This window comes from Anser cygnoides, chromosome 8 (genome assembly GCF_040182565.1).
Source record: "Anser cygnoides isolate HZ-2024a breed goose chromosome 8, Taihu_goose_T2T_genome, whole genome shotgun sequence".
NCBI classification, from domain to species: domain Eukaryota; kingdom Metazoa; phylum Chordata; class Aves; order Anseriformes; family Anatidae; genus Anser; species Anser cygnoides.
In genome coordinates this window covers 19,224,401-19,242,001 of record NC_089880.1, presented here as the reverse complement: position 1 = coordinate 19,242,001, position 17,601 = coordinate 19,224,401, and the positions used below count along the sequence as shown (strand labels likewise).

Here is a 17,601-nt window from a genome sequence, read left to right as displayed (position 1 = left end):
CCCTGCAAAGGAGTCACAGACCCAGTCATGCTTACATCTAATCTGATCCTATATTAGATTATCTTAAAAAATTGCATGCTTATTCAAATTCAGCGCTGGTGACAATTATTGTGAGAAACAGCTGAATCTAGACCTGTCTTTGTCATTACCTTCTGCAAGCTTCCTAGGGTAGAATTTAGTTTTAGTCAAGTCCACCTTTAATAGGAAGAAAAGTATATAAGCATGTGCAAAGTGCTTCTGGCAGAATTATTACTGGCTCTTGATTAAAAACTACCCTTTTTCTGAAAGCTGTACATACAGATGTTTCTTTATACTAAGTGATGCATTTAGTGTTTGTTCAGTTATGATAGATGTGCTTTATGTAGCATCTTTGACCATAGGAAGATCACTCAAAAGTTCAAAGGCAAGCAAATGCTAGCTCTGCTTCCACCACAGTCACTGACTAGAACATGTCAATTTTTATAGCTAAAAGATTAAAAACTTGAGTGCATCTTTACCATTTCATAGCATGTGCTGCTTTTACTGCAGTTGAGTAGCAATACAAAATTACTTGTTTTTGTTAATTACACACTCATCAAAACTAGTTTAGCTGCGGTTACCACAGAGCTCAGCATGAATTCATATATCCCTGAGACATACACAGGTGTCTCCTCAAGGCTGCAATACAGTTATGCTGCTTACAGTGAATTTCATGATCTTTTCTCTTATCTTGTATTATCTTTTATTGTAGTGCCACATACTGCAGCTGCACAGCTGTAAAGTGTGTGGCACTGCTGGATTTATCCAACCATCCATCAGAGTTAAGAGATCGCTCTGAAGTCTCAAGGGTCTGAGGTGCCTTACCAGGGAGTGAGAACCCTGCTTTTTCTACTGTTTCAGAAAAAAAGAAAAAAGGAAAAAAAAATTCTCTCCAAATTTCACGTTTAAAGTAAGAAAATATCTTGTATATGTAGACACCATTGTTTGACCTTTCCTAAAACATTTGTTAGTCTCTCTTTGTGACAGCCGAATTATTCAAAGAATTTAAGCTTGCTTCTATCAAGAGGGCTTAAAATGTAAATTTGGTTCAGTGTTTTCCCAACAGAATCATTTAAATATTTGAGTATAAAAAGGTGACAAGAATAATGCTTTTCTGAAGACAACTATTCATCTATATCCGGTTTAAACTTTGGCCTTTTTAAAATACTGAACAACACATCTATAGACCTTTATGGAAACAATATACTGACTGATTCTAATTTTTTTCTTCTTATAGAACAATACATAGTTTAATATCGATGAAGAGTTGAATGCTCTAAGTTAAAATTATCTTGAGGCTGAAATTCAAAATACAGTGTAACATATTGCAATTGAAACCACTTTCAAATCTATGAAACAAGATCTATGATAACTGCTAAGAGTTAAGAATATTGTAAAGAAATGCCACAAAATCCACAATCAAGGAAAAATTAACCATCCTTAGAGGAAAAAGACCTACAGGAGAACTAAAAGCAAGTATAAAAATAAATAATGAAAGCAAAAAAGGGAACACTGATAGCAATTAATATAAATTAGGAGCCAGGAGACTGCTAGAATGCTTGAGGCTAACATCAATGAGAAATCAATGGCCAGCACAATTAAGGACAATAAGGATTTTTCAAAGTACATTAGCAACAAAATGCATTCCAACAGTACTATTAGTACAGTAATAGATTAATATAGAAGGATGGTCATTAAAATCCAGGCAACACAAAAAGGCCCACTAGTTCCATTCTGAATTTGGGAGAATTCCAATATAAGTTGATACCATCAAGAAAATACACTACGATCTAAAAGTTATTCAAGGAAATAATACAGAGTAGTTACCACGCTAAGACTTTTTTTTTTTCTTTTTTTTTTTTTTTCTCCCCCAGAACAGCACAGGTAGAAGACTCAAATCTAAGAAATAGAGAAAAGCTTCTTCTGTTGTTGATGGCTCATGAAGCTCAGGGAACTACCTAGAAAAAAATATATAAAAACTAATACGGTATCTTTATATCTTTAAAAGTTCAGCAGCATGACCGAAATGGATGACTGGATATGACCTCAGTCATAGGTACAAGTAACGGTAGAGCTGGTTGTTTGTCACTTAATAAAAATTGAGAAGAGTTTAATGGAAGGTTCGAGATTTATTAATTGATAGATCTCAAAACACAATTGCAAATGGAGAATCCTCATTGTATCTGTATTCCTACCAAGCAATAAATCTAGGAACAAGTAATTATAAGATATCTTTGCCTATTTCTGTCTAGCAGACGGAGGTATAATGCATTTCAAAGCTGGAAGCTGAAGGAAAGACAAATAATTCAAAATAAAGTGCAGATCTCAACTGCCAGGTAAAAATAAATAAATAAAAATGGGGGTAGCAACCTTCCACCAGTGATGTTGGATTCTCCATCGCTAGAAGTAGTCAGATCACAGCTGGACACTTTGCTTTTAGAAGTAGAGTCTATTCCCAATGAAAATGAATTTAGGGAACTTTTACACCGGGCTGTCAGTTTACATATAACCTTCCTCCAAATGCAAGGTGCAGCCATGAGCAGGAATACTCCTTACTATTCCTGGGCATACAGCCAATTCAATGGTTTTGATAGGATATAAATGGTGTGCTGCTAACAGCATTGGGCCAGCATTTCCACTGCCAGTTTTATTTACAGCCTTGCCATGTTGATTAAACAGCCAGTGAACAACTCCGGCACAAGGGAAAGGGGCAGAAGAACTAAATGTTAGCCACTATCAGTCTGAAAGTTTATTTTCAAATGGTTGCAATGTTGTGTATGGTACTGCCAGGCAAGAGCAAAATCCTGCCATCTCTACTTGTTCCTCATTGAGACAGGGGTCCTGGGTAAAATGTCTGTAAAGACGAACAAGAGTTGGTAGTTTATATTCAGTCACCCAGAACACAAATTGATGCAAGCCACAACAGTATAACAGAAAGACAGACAGATGTGAATAAGGATTGTTGCAGATCCAGGCCCCATTTGCAAGAAGAACAAGAATTTAAAAACACATTACTATGTTAATGCTCACAGATTTTTTCAAAGCAAATTGGTCACCTGGTAATACCTCTTGCTGTCTGTAATCCACATGAACAGAAAACGAATATCCAAATGTAAAAAATCTGAAATGCAATACATACATGTGTCACATTTGAACAGTGATGAATGAAGAGCCTTTCGCATGGTAGGACAGTAGAGTGACCTTTTCCACCGTATTAAGCTTCCCCTACACAATACCAGCATTAGACTCTGCTCTGCAACCAACTTTGAAAAGTATAAACTGACATCTATCCCACTGTAATGTTTACTTGTATTCTGAGGCACTGAGCTGGGAAGTTTACAAATTGGTAGAGGAAAGCAAATTTTTGTTTGTTTTACAGGGAGACAAATATTATTCAGTGAAATTCAGCCTTCAGAGTAAAAAGACTCTAGTGACACCTATTTTAGACCTTGCTATTACTCCCAGGGCACTCTGAAGAGGTAGCAACCGATGAAATCAAAATATTGTACGTTTTACAAGAGTCATCTGATAAGCTTCTTCATTCTAACCTTCTAGTTGCTGTTTTTCTTTTCCTTCACATAATTATGAAGCATTCCTAATCCAAACTTCCCTCTTTTTTCTAAAGAGCCATCACTTCAGTCATTCATCATTCAAACTCTGACACCTTGACATTACATGGTGCCTATGGGTACGTGCCAACCAAGATTACAACATAGGAATAGATAAACCACAAGTACAAAATATTCAGAATCCTTATTACTGTAATTACTGTTGTAATTGTTTTAACAGATGTTAAAAAATAAAAACACAGTAAGAGCTGGAAGAGTAATAAAGGGATTAGATTTCACAGCCATATTCATAAGCCTTAAATAATGAGCGGAAGGAAGGAAGCAGAGGATACAAAAATAGGAGAAGAAACGTCCTAACTCCTCACTGAAAGAGAAAAGTCCCCAAAAGAACCATTCACAGCTTATTTGTTCATGTCACTAAATTTTCATTCATCTTGGATTCTTCTTGACCACATTGAAAAGTATGTCATTGCTACCTTTAACTGTAATAGATTTTGGTCAACTCAGGAAAGGTGGAAAGAATGTGCAAAAGGCTTGTCCAAGCATTCTCCTTTCTTAAGCAACCATGATGGGCTCTTCAAAAACTACTGCATCATCCTCTCTGGCTCTGGTAACAAAACATTTAATTCCCCACTGTTGTCAAACAACGTGTTTAAGACTTGTGCAAGCAATGCATGTTAAAAAGAAAAGTTCTTTTCCAACAAAAGGAAAAGCTAAACTGCAAAGACCTTTGAAGGAAATGCTGCACCTCAGTGCTAGTATCTTTGATCTGTGATTGGTACCTTTAATAGAGGTACACTTGACACTTTAAATATTGATGAGATATTTGCTGAGCTGCCATTAAAAGCCAAGGCTTCACTTTCTAGTGAAAGAAAAACACAAACTTCAAAGACTCTGTAGGGGTCCTGATCTCAAGAGCCTTTAAAGAAGCTGAAAGTATATCAAACCAAGGGATGGGGGATCACCCCATCTTGGTTTGATATGCTATCACATCAGTTGTTATACGCAATTGTTGTGAAGTATTAGAAAGTGTGAAGACTTTTGTAGTTACCATTTTACTACCTAGGGTGCAAGAAAATAAAATCATCCTCTTTTTGTCAAGATAGAACATGTTAACAGGTAGTATTTATACTACAAATGCCTTCATACATTTCTGTTCTTTGATTGTGTAGATAACCAATTTATGTTTTACTAACTTTTTCTGAGACACAGGAAAAATGCATCTGAAAACTTCTGACAGTTTAAAGTCCAGCAACCAGACAACTACGTTCAAAGCAGCCAGTAGAAGGTGAAATTTCACAGTCATATGCATAAGCACACTCTATGCAGATGAAGTAAAAGTGAGTGTCAAGGGCCAATAAAGCATTCAGTTAAGTTTTCTTGCCTATTCCACTGTGATTTCATCCATATGTCCACCCAAGCTTCATTATTATTAGTGCAACTATGGGGAAACATAGGCTATGTATAGAAATAACTATCAAGGATAAAGAACAAAAAAGTTAAGCTCTTTGTTACATGGAAGTAAAGCAGTAAGAAAGGTGAATGGGTGGCTGTTCTCCCTGCATCTGAGCTGAGCAAGGCAGAATTAGAAACATGAATTTAGCTGAGACAGGAGAAGCATTGTCCAGTTTATTTCTCCACAGAGTAAGGGGAAGTATGGGTGAACTTGAGTTGTTAGACTGCATGCCACACCTAAACTGAGTACACTGCCAGATGCTCATCCAGCCATGTATTCTCTTCTGAAAGAAGTGAATATAAAGTAAATCTCTAATATAAAAGACAACATTGTAATCAAAAAAATGCATATCTTTAATTTTGAAATTAATTACAAAAAGGAAAAAAAATAATTTCAAACAAAAATGATCAAGTTGTGAAATGTTTTTCAAGCAACACCAAGTATACTTGGCCAGGAGATAGTGCCATTTCCAACTCTGAGGAAAAGAGATCTGAAAATTCATATTATTTTCAAAAGTTTAATTTTATGGTTTTTTTTTTTTGCTGTTCAATTTAAAAAGGAAAAAAAAAAAAAATAGAAAAAATAAATAAAACTACACAGAGCAGTGGCATCCAGTAAACAGAGACTCAACACTTTACTTTTTACTATAACTTCAGGAAAAGACTTATGGAATAAATTCTGAAAATAAGATATATCTAAGCAATCACAGATGGTATTCCTAAGACTTTTATCCAGTACCCCACATGCAAGCCTGGACATTATGTGTGCTCCTGCTGGCAGCAATTTGCCTAAGTGCTTATGCATAGCACTGTGCATATATTGTAGTCATGTTAAGACATTAGATCTTAAAATAAAAGCACTGGCTTCAGTATTAGCATGTGCTAGAAGATAAAAGCAAGAAAATTAAATCATCTTTTTGACTGACATTAAATTAGAAGTGAACTGAGCAAGAAAAAAATGACTTTAATTAATAATTTACTTTATGACTTTTTTAATTTGGATGTAGAAATGGAAAAGATTAAAAATGATATAAAATCATACCAAAGAAGAGACAATAATACTATCTGCACTTGATATCACAGTGCTATGAGAAGTTACCTGAAAAAAGGACCACTTTAGTTAATCTTCTCTATTGAACAGGAGAAAAACATGGACGTAGTACAGTTAGATCAATATATTATGAATCTTTGCACATTCAGAAGTGAAACTTGTTATTCTGTTTTCATACACATTTTATTCAAAGTAATCTCAATTTACACAGTGAGTGAGAGAGCTTATTTGCATTTAGAAATGGAACGAAAGGTATGTGTTATTCTACAGACCAGTCAGGAAACATTGCATATGTTTTCTTCACAATGTAAACCAGATGCATTTTGTACTGAATCACACCCTGAAAATGGCTGTTCACAAACACACACAAAAAATTTGCTAGAAAGACATTTTGGGATTTTTCAAAGAGCATTCATAAAATTACCTTTTCAATTCCAATCACGCTAATAAAACCCAGAACCTTGGTGCCAGATCCTAAGCAGACAAATGGGCAAAACTTGCTTTTGTGTGTTAATCTTATTCCAACAGAAGACCATGTGTTTTGGTAAAGATTTGGAGTTTAAAAAATAATAAAAAGTCCCCCTACTACACCGAAAAGCTAACTTCATTAATTTTGCTTAGTAGAGATTTAAAAATTGGGTCCCATGAAATAGATATCAACCATTAGGTGAATATTAGACAATATGTGCTCAGCAGTACTCCAATCTAATCGCCGCCCCAGCTGAATCAGTATAATGCTTCCTTTTCACTGCGTTATCTCTTTAGTAATATTACATTATTATGGCCAGATCATCAAATGGTGGAAACTGGCAGAGCACTATTGATTTCAGGAGAGCTATACTAACTCACACCAGCTGCAGTTCTGGCTTTCTTAACATAAATGCATTATAAACTTAAAACCATAGCTAGAACTGTGTGGACAAGCCACATGTAGTTGATACACAGGATACCAAAGCAACTATAAGAGGTATAATATAAAGAAGCACATACGATGAGGTTTCCACCGCAGAACAGACAAAGCAGCTCAGGAATCTGTTGTTTTAAATATGAGGGGCATAGTTGGAATGGCTGAATGTTGTTTCAGATTGCTCAAAAAGATTATCTTCAAATAAAGACTGATGCAATTTAAAGTCGGAGCCACCTGCAGCAATGAATTACAAAGCAAGCAGCAAGCACCATTGAAGCAGATCATTCAAACAATAACTACAACTAAAATTATCTGAATACCTTTCAAAGACAGAGAATGAGCAGCAATTCTGTTGACGCAGAACAATTTAAATACAGGCATTCAAAAAGAAAAGTTGCAAACATTTTTTTTAAATAATAAAGGTGCACACAATGCACTTTCAGAGGATGTTTCCATTTCCTTACTCTAGTTACACTAATTTTGAGTGATTTGGTGGAAATCAAACAGTTGCAATGCCATACAGACAGTATAGAGCACTCAGACTCTTACAGAAATAGACAATAATGTTCAGCTTCCTCTGTAACATATTCTAGTACATTTGCACCCATTAAGTAATGCTTAGTTTTGAAGGTATTCCTGTGGTGTCCTAAACTGAGGACTTATATACACCAACAGGCTAATGTGCAAATTCCTATCACTACTGATGGACATTTAAAGTATAGATAAGCTCTGTGAGGTAGGTGGACCTGTTTCCATGGACTTCTAAAATGATCAATTTCTCATGAAATATTTCACGCCCATATGCATCACAGATTTTGTTATACAATATTATTCACTGGCTTAAAACAAGATTCACATTTTGATGTCACAATATCACAGAATCACAGAATTGTCTAGGTTGGAAGAGACCTCCAAGATCATCTAGTCCAACCTCAATATGATTGCTGATTTCAAAACATTCTGCATATCACAAATACAATTGATTATGGAAAAGCCACAAGCATAATTTTGGGTCTCCAATTTCATATCAAAAGAATCTGATTCACATATTCCTGGGTCACAGGGTAATCCTTACAGCTGTTTGGAACCTCTCTACCACAGGCAAAATTGCAGGACAAATTTTATACAACTGTTAATATGGCACATGCCTAGAGTATCACATGAGGCAGGATGCCAAACAATGGATCAAAACAGCAATAGCCAGCCCAGCAGAGGCATGGCCAGACCTTTTCATTTACTGAAAATAAATAAATAAATAAATATAAATACTGGGAACATTAAATTGCTCCAGGTTTCTCTTTTAATTTAAATTTTAACTGGGAAGCACAAAGCACACTCAAATATACACAAAAAAAAAACATAAAACAACAGCCTCGAAATGCCCAGAAGCTGGGACAAATTATTCTTCATCCTTCTACAGACAGAGTGGCATCAATTTATGCCACCTACAAGTAAAACTCCACAGTTAGTGCTCCTTACAGGAACAGTAGCTACTGTGAAACAATAAAATAAAATTTAAATAAATAACATTTAAATAAATAAAATAAAAGTAAACATGGATTATAGCTACATAAGTGAAATGCACACACGCACAGTGCCACATAGGGGAAAGACAAATCTTTCATAATTATGTGCAAAAAAATTAAAGTTAATAAATAATAAACATATATTAAATACCTAAACAAATACATATAAATAAATATATAAAAACTTTTTAAAGTACCCTATCAAACTAAGAACAAAAATAGCATGTGGGGAACATTGGGTGGCTATAAGCCCATATAAAGAGAGCTGTCTCACAGTATGGCATATTGCGTATTCCACACATATTAAATACAGTTGATCATTAAAGCCCCTCACTTGAAATGTTTCAAGTACATTCCTTCTTTACTTATTTTTAGGCAGCAGCTGTTTTGCTCTCCACTAAGTAAGTGAGATATTTTTTAAGAAGTCTGCTATTATTTGTACTTATAAAGCACCTGTGCAAGGAAGGGCCTCATTAGCAGAGCTGACTCTCCTCACAGAGGCTGGGATTTGATCACAGCTCTATCAGTAGGCACCCTTGGGCCCAGCTGGGCCCTCCTGAAGTCACCTAGGTCCACTTTTTCCCTCCCTGAGTGCCAATGCAGAAGACTGTCGCCAGGCCTACACCGTTCATGTCTAAAAAATAAAAATAAAAAAATTTCCTTCTACGACAAGATCACCCATCTAGTTGACAAAAGGAAGCCAGTCGATGTAATCGTTCTGGATTTCAGTAAAGCTTTCAATATTGACTCTCACAGTATCCTTCTGGACAAAATGACCAGAACACAGTTAGCTAAAAGCATAATAAGATGGCTGAACAATTGGTTGATGGGTAGGGTCCAGAGGATTCTTGTAAATGGAGTTACATCAGGCTGGCAACCTGTCACTAGTGGGAGTCCCCAGGGCTCCATTTTAGGACCAGTCCTCTTCAATGTTTTCATAAACGATCTGAATGAAAGACTTGAAGGTTTTTTGAGCAAGTCTGTGGATGATACCAAATCAGGCAGAACTGTTGACTCCGTCAAGCGTGGTGAGGCTTTGCAAAGAGATCTGGACAAAATAAAGAGCTTGATAATCACCAATAATATGAAGTTTAACAAGAGCAAGTGTTGGATTCTGCACCTGGGGAGGGGCAACCCTTATACATGTATGGTTATACGTACAGACTGGGGGACAAGATGCTGAAGAGCAGCCCCACAGAAGAGGATCTGGGGGTTTTGATCAACAGCAAGCTGAACATGAGCCAGCAGTGTGCCTTGGCAGCCAGGAGGGCCAACCGTACCCTGGGGTGCATCAGACACAGCACTGCCAGCCGGGCGAGGGAAGGGATTGTCTCACTCTACTCTGCACTGGTGCAGCCCCACCTTGAGTACTGTGTACAGTTTTGGGCACCACAGTATAAGAAAGACATAAAGCTGTTAGAGAGTGATACAAAGATGCTAAAGGGTCTAGAGGGAAAGGTGTATGAGGAGAGGCTGAAAGTCACTTGGATTGTTCAGCCTGGAGAAGAGAAGACTGAGGGGAGACCTCATCGCAGTCTACAACTTCCTCACGAGGGGGAGCAGAGAGGCAGGCACTAATCTCTTCTCTCTGGTGACCACCGATAAGACCCAAGGGAATGGGTTGAGGCCGTGACAGGGGAGGTTCAAGCTGGATATCAGGAAAAGGTTCTTCACCGAAAGGGTGGTTGAGCAATGGAACAGGCTCCCCAGGGGAGTTGTCACAGCACCAACCTGGCTGAAGTTCAAGAAGCGTTTGGACAATGCTCTCAGACACATGGTCTGACTTTTTGGGTGGTTCTTTGGGGACCCAGGAGCTGGGCTCAACTATCCTTGTGGGTCCCTTCCAACTCAGATATTCTATGATTCTATGATTAAAAGAGAGCAGAAAATTCAAAATCCAGCTGGTGTACAGTAGTTTTTAGTGGCACTGAAGAGCACTTGGAGATATGGCTAAAGACAGCAAAAGCTGACAAGCACACGTGGGTTTAAAACCACGGCTAACATTCTTGTCTGTCTCTACACCAGCACTGCCAGTACAGAGAAACAAAGAGCTGTAAACTGAGTAGTCAAGGGTCTCATGATTAAAGATATGCCTACAAAGAACTTTCTATACTGAATAGAATGTGTGGACTACTCCTAACCACTGCTTATGACTCAGTCAAAAGTTGGGCGCTTTTAAGGCTGAACCTGCTCCATAAGAAACTACAGAACTTAAATTGGTTCAAATTGATCCATGCATGATATTGGGAAATTTCAGAATAGTATGAATAATGTTCTTACACAACCTTACTAACACTAACAGTCATACTGCACTTATTTTCTGTTGCAGATGAGGAAAAACAATGTATTATTCCTTTCTGTACCCAATATAAAGACAGACTTTCTAAATTCCTCTGGAGTAAAATAAATATGAATGACTTGATGTTATTTTTTAAAAAGTTTGATTGAGAAGAGACCAAAGCATTCAGAATCTCGGCATGCCAGTTTTCAAACATGGAGTAAATATTTCTGTAATAGTATTGTAACAGGGCATCACATTCTAGCTAATTGATATAATTTTTATTGCTTGATTGAAACATGGGTCCAACAGTTCTGCAGATGGATTTTTTACCTTTTTTTTAAGCACAAAGGTTAATAATTAAAAATTGAAATAAAGCATAATGAATGTCTACACAGCTATCTAAATAATTAATTGAAACTTCTAATATTTTTTCTCTGCTAAATTTTCCTTTTTGGTATGACTGCATAAGCTGTTATACAGACATCTCCCCAGACATTTAAAATACACTTAGCATGACTTTTATTTTTCATTTGGTCATGATCATACATATTCTGGGGAGAGTCCCCTCTTTGTTGATAAAATACACTATGCAGGGTGGGGGGGAAAAAAAAAAGTGGTGGGGGGAAGTCTCTTTCTGTATGCCCCATTTGAACTCCTATAGCAGCAGACTGCCAAGATGTAGCTCCATTTGGGACCACACTCCAAGTTATCTTCAAGGTACAACATGGTAATGAAGTCTGGCTGGCTACACCCAACTAGAACTGCACTGAATCGTATGCAAGATTTCAAATTCAGTAGCCTCCAGGTGTTGATAAAGGAACTGCACTTTTCCCTAATCCCAAATGATATGGGCCAATTTAAATTTGGCATGCGCTTTTGAACATACAGGGACAAACTTTATTACAACTGTACAGATGAAATTAATATATGTGAGGAGATGGCAGGATGCAGAGAGAAAGGGGCATCTACCTTTTTTGCCAATAAATATGTCGTCAACACAGCAGAATGCACTTCCACATCCTCTCTCAAAGGAGCTATTGTAATCTTCAGTAATAAACTTCTAATTTGATGCTTAGAGGTTATTTTTTGTATGACAAATAAATGTCTGCTTTCCAGACTGTTATGAATCAAATCATGTAATATACAACCTAGGCTGGAGATGACAAAGACCTATTAGGTCATCTACAGAGTGTTCCTCTGCCAATGCAAGATTGCTTCCTGCAGTCTTCTAGTACTTTCTTCAGTTTACTTTTTAAAATCTCCAGCACTGGATATTTTGCCGCTTTAGTAGGCTCTTCTGGTATCACAGAAATTTAAGTTACAGGACATTATTTTTAACCATTAGGGTAAATTATTTTCTTGACACTAAGACCTGTATTTCTACCACCTTTGCCTCATAGATAATTTTTTTATTGATTTACATCCAATCAAAAAGCCATTTTCCCTTGTATATTAGGGTTTTTCCTTCCCATCCTTCTCTCACATTGTTTTCTTCCCATCTTCCCATACCCCTTTCTTTTTATAATTTGCTTTTCCTCCCCTCTCCCCAGATAAATCTCAATTTATTTTTTTCCTTTAACTCTAATTGTCTTAGAATGATTTATTATTCCACTCTGAGCGTTGCTTGTAACTATCACTAATTCAGTATCATCTGAAAATTTCATTAACAGGCTGTTTACCTTCCCTAGATCAATTCAGCAATGATTCATATATCTGATATCTTGCACATTTTGTATGTGTAAATAGGCAACTTCTTTTTGAATAGTTGGTTGGGCTTTGTCTTGAATTTTGAAGCAGAAAGTACCACACACAGATTATTACCAGAGAGGGAGGACATTTGTAACATCCATGAGTTTTCAGAAATAGTAAGGGGTTTTTGAGTTAGTTTTGTTTGTTTGTTTGTTTTTGGCTTTTGGTTTTGTCTTGTTGTTGTTCCCAAACTAAGCCTAGGCAAGAGTTTAAAATTTAGGCATGTTATTATACTTAACTTCAAAAGATGTTCCTCTTCCTAACTACAAAACAGTGACCACATTGCCCACTTTTACTTAGTTAGAAAATCTCTTTCTCTTACTAGTAAGAATGAGAATGAAAAAAAAGAACCTCTCATTACCATTTCGGTGGCTGCAGCACATCCATTATATTTTGGGTACCAACATCTATGTATCTGGGACAGGAGCACTACTATGTGCCTACTTCAGTAACAAACAACACATGAAAAGTAACTACCAAAGCACTGAGTGACTTTGGTTAACTTTCAAAATGGACTTGTGTTGTTCCTCTTCAATATACTAGAACAACACAGTATTATTCTGAATCTGCATTAATCTGGTTTGCTTTACAGTAAGTTATATGTTTCAGAAAGGCAAATGAGCAATTATTATTTCCTAGGCATGAATATTTATACTAATTCCCTCCTGATGACATTTAGGGAAGAACGAAGGAAAGTGAAAGAGAGGAGTCAACATCATATTGGATAAACCTGGACTGACACCCAGGGAAGGCCAGAAAGTGTAGGCTTTCAATGCCAGTGCAGTGCAAGAAAGCTATTAATCAGGTACCCAGTAGTTTCATGTCCTCACACATCACTTCTGAGCTCCAAACAGTTCCTATAATAGCCTTAACAGCTTACCCTAAGCAAGGATTCATGGCTTTTGAGGTGTCCTGTGGGAAACACGTAAAGGACAAGGCCATCACAGTATGCAGCTCTTTTGTTGGTTTATTCATGCTCTTACCCCAACACTGATCATACAGAGATCCTTTGAAGCTGGATGGTTTGCACTGCACCTGACCTTTGTGGTTCCATTACTGACTCCGCAACTCCTTTGCTAATAGACCGTTCTTCTTTAAGAGAGCATCTATATTCAGGGATGCTAACATTCCCTTCCTGACATGCTAGTAAGCCTCAAGGGTTTGTCTTGAATCTTTATCCTGCCTGGAAGTCCTGTAATCTAAATTAAACCTATTCCCACCCCTTCACCTTTCCCAGTCCCTGAATTGCTTTAAGCCTTATCCCTAGCCCACAGAACTCTTAATTGCTTTCCCCTTTCTCACAGCCTCTCTCATCTTCACATCCCTTTCCCACTGCCTCCAGCCTATATTTTAAGAAATTTCTCACCCAAAGACAGAGAAAAAGGGGAAATTAAAACAGATGCTCAAGCAAATGTTATTTATACTTCCTTTATCCCCACGCAAACCATCAAGCAGAACCTCTAAACAGCATATGAACATCAAACAGCTTGATTCTGCTCAGAAATCCCTGTCCTGTGACATTCTAACAGGTTCTGCACAGTAGGACTCAACGCTGCTGTTGGTGTTTCCGCTCAGCGTGGAGGAGCACCCCTGTCCCACAGACCGTACACGCAAAATAGGTAGCAAAATAAAAAGAACTAAATTATCCTCATTTTAAAGACAGGAGGCTAAAGCACTGAACCAGCTAAGGAAAAAAAAATAAAATTTATAAAAAGCATAGTTTATGCATGTATTAGAATATTCCTTCTATGAAAAACCTCACAAGACCAGTGTGATTTTTCACTTTGGTTTGCTGATCTTCAATATTAGCTTTTTAATTTAATTTCTGTTAAAAAATTTTAGATGTTGAAATGCAAAATTTTAAGCAATTAACTAAAGCGTTGAGAGAACATGCACTAAAACACCAAATGAGGGACAGTTGACTTCAAGTACTTAATAAGACTTATCAGAAAATATCCTGAAAGAAAGACAAAAACAAGCATATGTTTTACAATGAGAAGCAGGTCACCTCAGAAGATACTTTTGTTATCACTATTGTAGTGAAAGAAGCAGCAGGATGCACGATATTTAAATGTCGATCTTCAGCACTTTTCTTCATCTTTTCATGTATATCAATTAGAAAAAGCTACCATAGAGATTAAAGTATGCAAAACTTTACCAACACAAAACCCACACCTTTAAGGATTCAGTGCATCATTCATTGTCTTTTAGTAAATCTGGGCCAATGTGTCCCTCCAGGTTGATTTAGAAAATGAACTTTCGAAGGCAGGAACTTCCCCTAACTGTATGCATGCTCACTGCCCAATGCAGCGGAGCTGTAGCCTTGCTTAGGATCTCTGGCAGACATTATAACTTAGGTAAGCAGTTGGTCAACTATGAGTTCAATAGGATTATAGCAAAACTCACTTGGGTTGCACTTCCGTTAAGATGTTTATTATTGCAGTTATTACTGTCTTTCAGCTTAACCTCTTCCCCTGTTTCCCCAATTTTCATCTGGGACCTTTTCTTTCAGTTGGCTTATTTTATGTTGTGCTTTTACTTTGGAGTTTCAACATATCAAAATAAACCAGTATGAATTCATCTCTTATCCTGTGGGAGTTAAAATGGAGCACGAGGGCCTCTTAATAACCCAGAAAGGCAGCTGCCTCCACTTGAGGAAACAAGTAGCCACAGTGAGGGAGGTATACCTATGACACTCATTTTTATCCAGAGGTTTAAGTGGGTGCTTATTTGTTTTCCATCTCAGGACAAACAGAGAGAACTCTGAGGTGCAATAGAGGCAGTAGATGTGATCCAGCTACCCTAGAAAACACAGGTAAGGGAAGTGTTATTCTTTTACTGAACCTAAGATAAGGGATCCATTCTGAAGTTTTACACCTGTGTCTGTGACACTTGTCATGGCTAGTACAGGCTAGGACTAGCTGCCCAATGTGCCCTCATCTTGCAAAATGTCCATGCCTCGACTGACATGGGTCAGTTGGGTTTTGCCATTTTTTTATTTGTTTTGTGTTTTTTTTCTTTTTTTTTCTTAAGGCAAGGAGTGTTAAGTGACAAACACAGGTCTTTGAAATCTACCTAGGAAAGGGCTTGTTATTATTTGCTCAGGTATACTAAGCTTGATATTTTGAACCTTGGTGGTTTATTCTTTTCCTTAAATAAATATACTCCTACCTTGAAACAAGCAGGAGATGAAGTCAAGTTGTTGAAACGTTTCTCATTTCCATGCAGCATATACAGTATGATAAGCAGTTAAAACTAAGCGTAATATTTAGTATTTGGTATGTCAACAAAATCTCTTTCACTGTCAAATACTTCAAAGTCCAACACAACAAGAAAATTTAAATGGGTTCCAAAATGTAAATACCTCGGGACAAGGTCAGGCAAGGTGGCAAATATTTGTGTGTACTACACAATTCTGCCTGATGAAAAACAAAGAGGTGTGGATTTATTTTTTTTTATTTTGTCAATGCAATAGTAAAGAACAAATGTAGAAATCTATCTTGTACATGCATTTTTCTAGCATAAAAATCAATGTTTCTTTACCCATCATCCCAAGGCTAGTAGTTCGATTAGTTCAAACCCTATTGACTTCTGATCTGAAGTCTTGTCCACCTCCAAGAATTAAGGAAGACAAGGGTATATGCAGTCCTCCAGTCCTTAGATTCTGGAAACAATCTATGCCCCATTAAAAGCCAAAAATGCTGCCAGCCATACTAGGGTGAATATTGACATGCTTTAATGGAACCTCTTGCGTATACCAAAAACACAATGGCAGGGACTGTCTTATGACCAAAAAACTAGTTTTTTGGAAGAAAATAGTTTTTTAGAAAGAAACTCATACTAGTTTCTGTATTGAAGGTTTTTTTTAGAAGTGATGGCATCTAGCAAAGGAAAGTCAGCAGCGCCTGTTTTGTGATCTACAGTTCAAATTGTTAGTTATTAAGTAGACATGAAATAAAACTCTAGACTCATGGTCCATTGGTAAAAATACACTGCAACAAATAGGATTCTTGCCTGAGGTAGAAGAAAACTGAGCTCCATAATCTTTTGAAGCACAACAGCCTCCCCATGATAAATGCTTCATTTATAAACTGGTGGATGAAATATTAAGTGAAGTGCTCTGATAGTGAAATAATAATGTTCAATATGCCTGCAGCCATACCACCTCCAACTATGTTCCCATCAGGTCACACAAACTAAGCCAGGTCAGCTTATGTCAGTGTTTGAATCAAACACCTTCAGAAGAATGCAAGAGTTGCAGAAGTTTTACTGTGATTCAATTCATAACAGAGATCTTTCCTTCGATTCAGGTTATGTGTTCATAGTAAGCTAACCATATCTGAGTTATCTCTTCTTAAATTAATTATTCTTATCCAAGATACACAATATTGCCAATTTTCTAAAATAGTTATTAAAACGAAATGTTATTATCAAAGGCTGAAGAATCAGATTATTCAATTATTAGAGGAACTAATGTACCAACAAAAAAAAAATATTTTACAAGCTGCTAAATTCTGCCACCTATTGCTGCAGTGTTACTCCCTTTTGGTTAACCAACTCAAAATAAGAATTATCAGGCTGTTCTACATAAAGGTTTCATGCCAGATCAAACTTAAGTTAGAGTTAATATTCAGGTAGTGAATGCTGTTCTTCAACAACAACAGGCTTTCAGTAATGAGCCAGTATCTAAACAGAATGCTGAGCAAAATTGGAGACAGTCAAAGATATCTTTGTTTTAATCTTCAACACTCTCTTGGTAAAAATTAAATGCTATATGTTAAGCTAAACCTTCCAATTTTTATCAAAAGGAAGAAATAGACAACCGGTCTAACATTGTTTCAATGAAAGCCAAATCAAAACTTAGAGCAGCTTATAGAGCTATTTCCTAATGCCCCTTGTGTATGAATAGCCACATGAATCCCTGCTGAGACCAGAACTACCTGTTGGCATGCTTCTTCTCCCTGTTCCTGGAAGGCAGCAACTAAACACAGCCATTTGTAGCTGGTAAGAATACCTGCCAGTCCTCAGGGAACAAACAGAGGAGG

General features: G+C 37.0%; 2 long non-coding RNA genes across 2 annotated transcripts in view; one reads left to right on the top strand and one right to left on the bottom strand.

Moving 5' to 3' along the window:
• LOC136791403 (uncharacterized) overlaps positions 1-1,044 on the top strand; it is a 31,755-nt gene extending 30,711 nt beyond the window's left edge. Inside the window, exon 3 of the long non-coding RNA XR_010833373.1 lies at positions 731-1,044. This is a non-coding gene — a long non-coding RNA (uncharacterized lncRNA). The remainder of the gene's footprint in view (positions 1-730) is intronic.
• The window catches only part of LOC136791402 (uncharacterized), a 57,068-nt gene that overhangs the window by 20,856 nt on the left and 18,611 nt on the right, over positions 1-17,601 (bottom strand). The gene's annotated exons all lie outside the window — the stretch shown is intronic.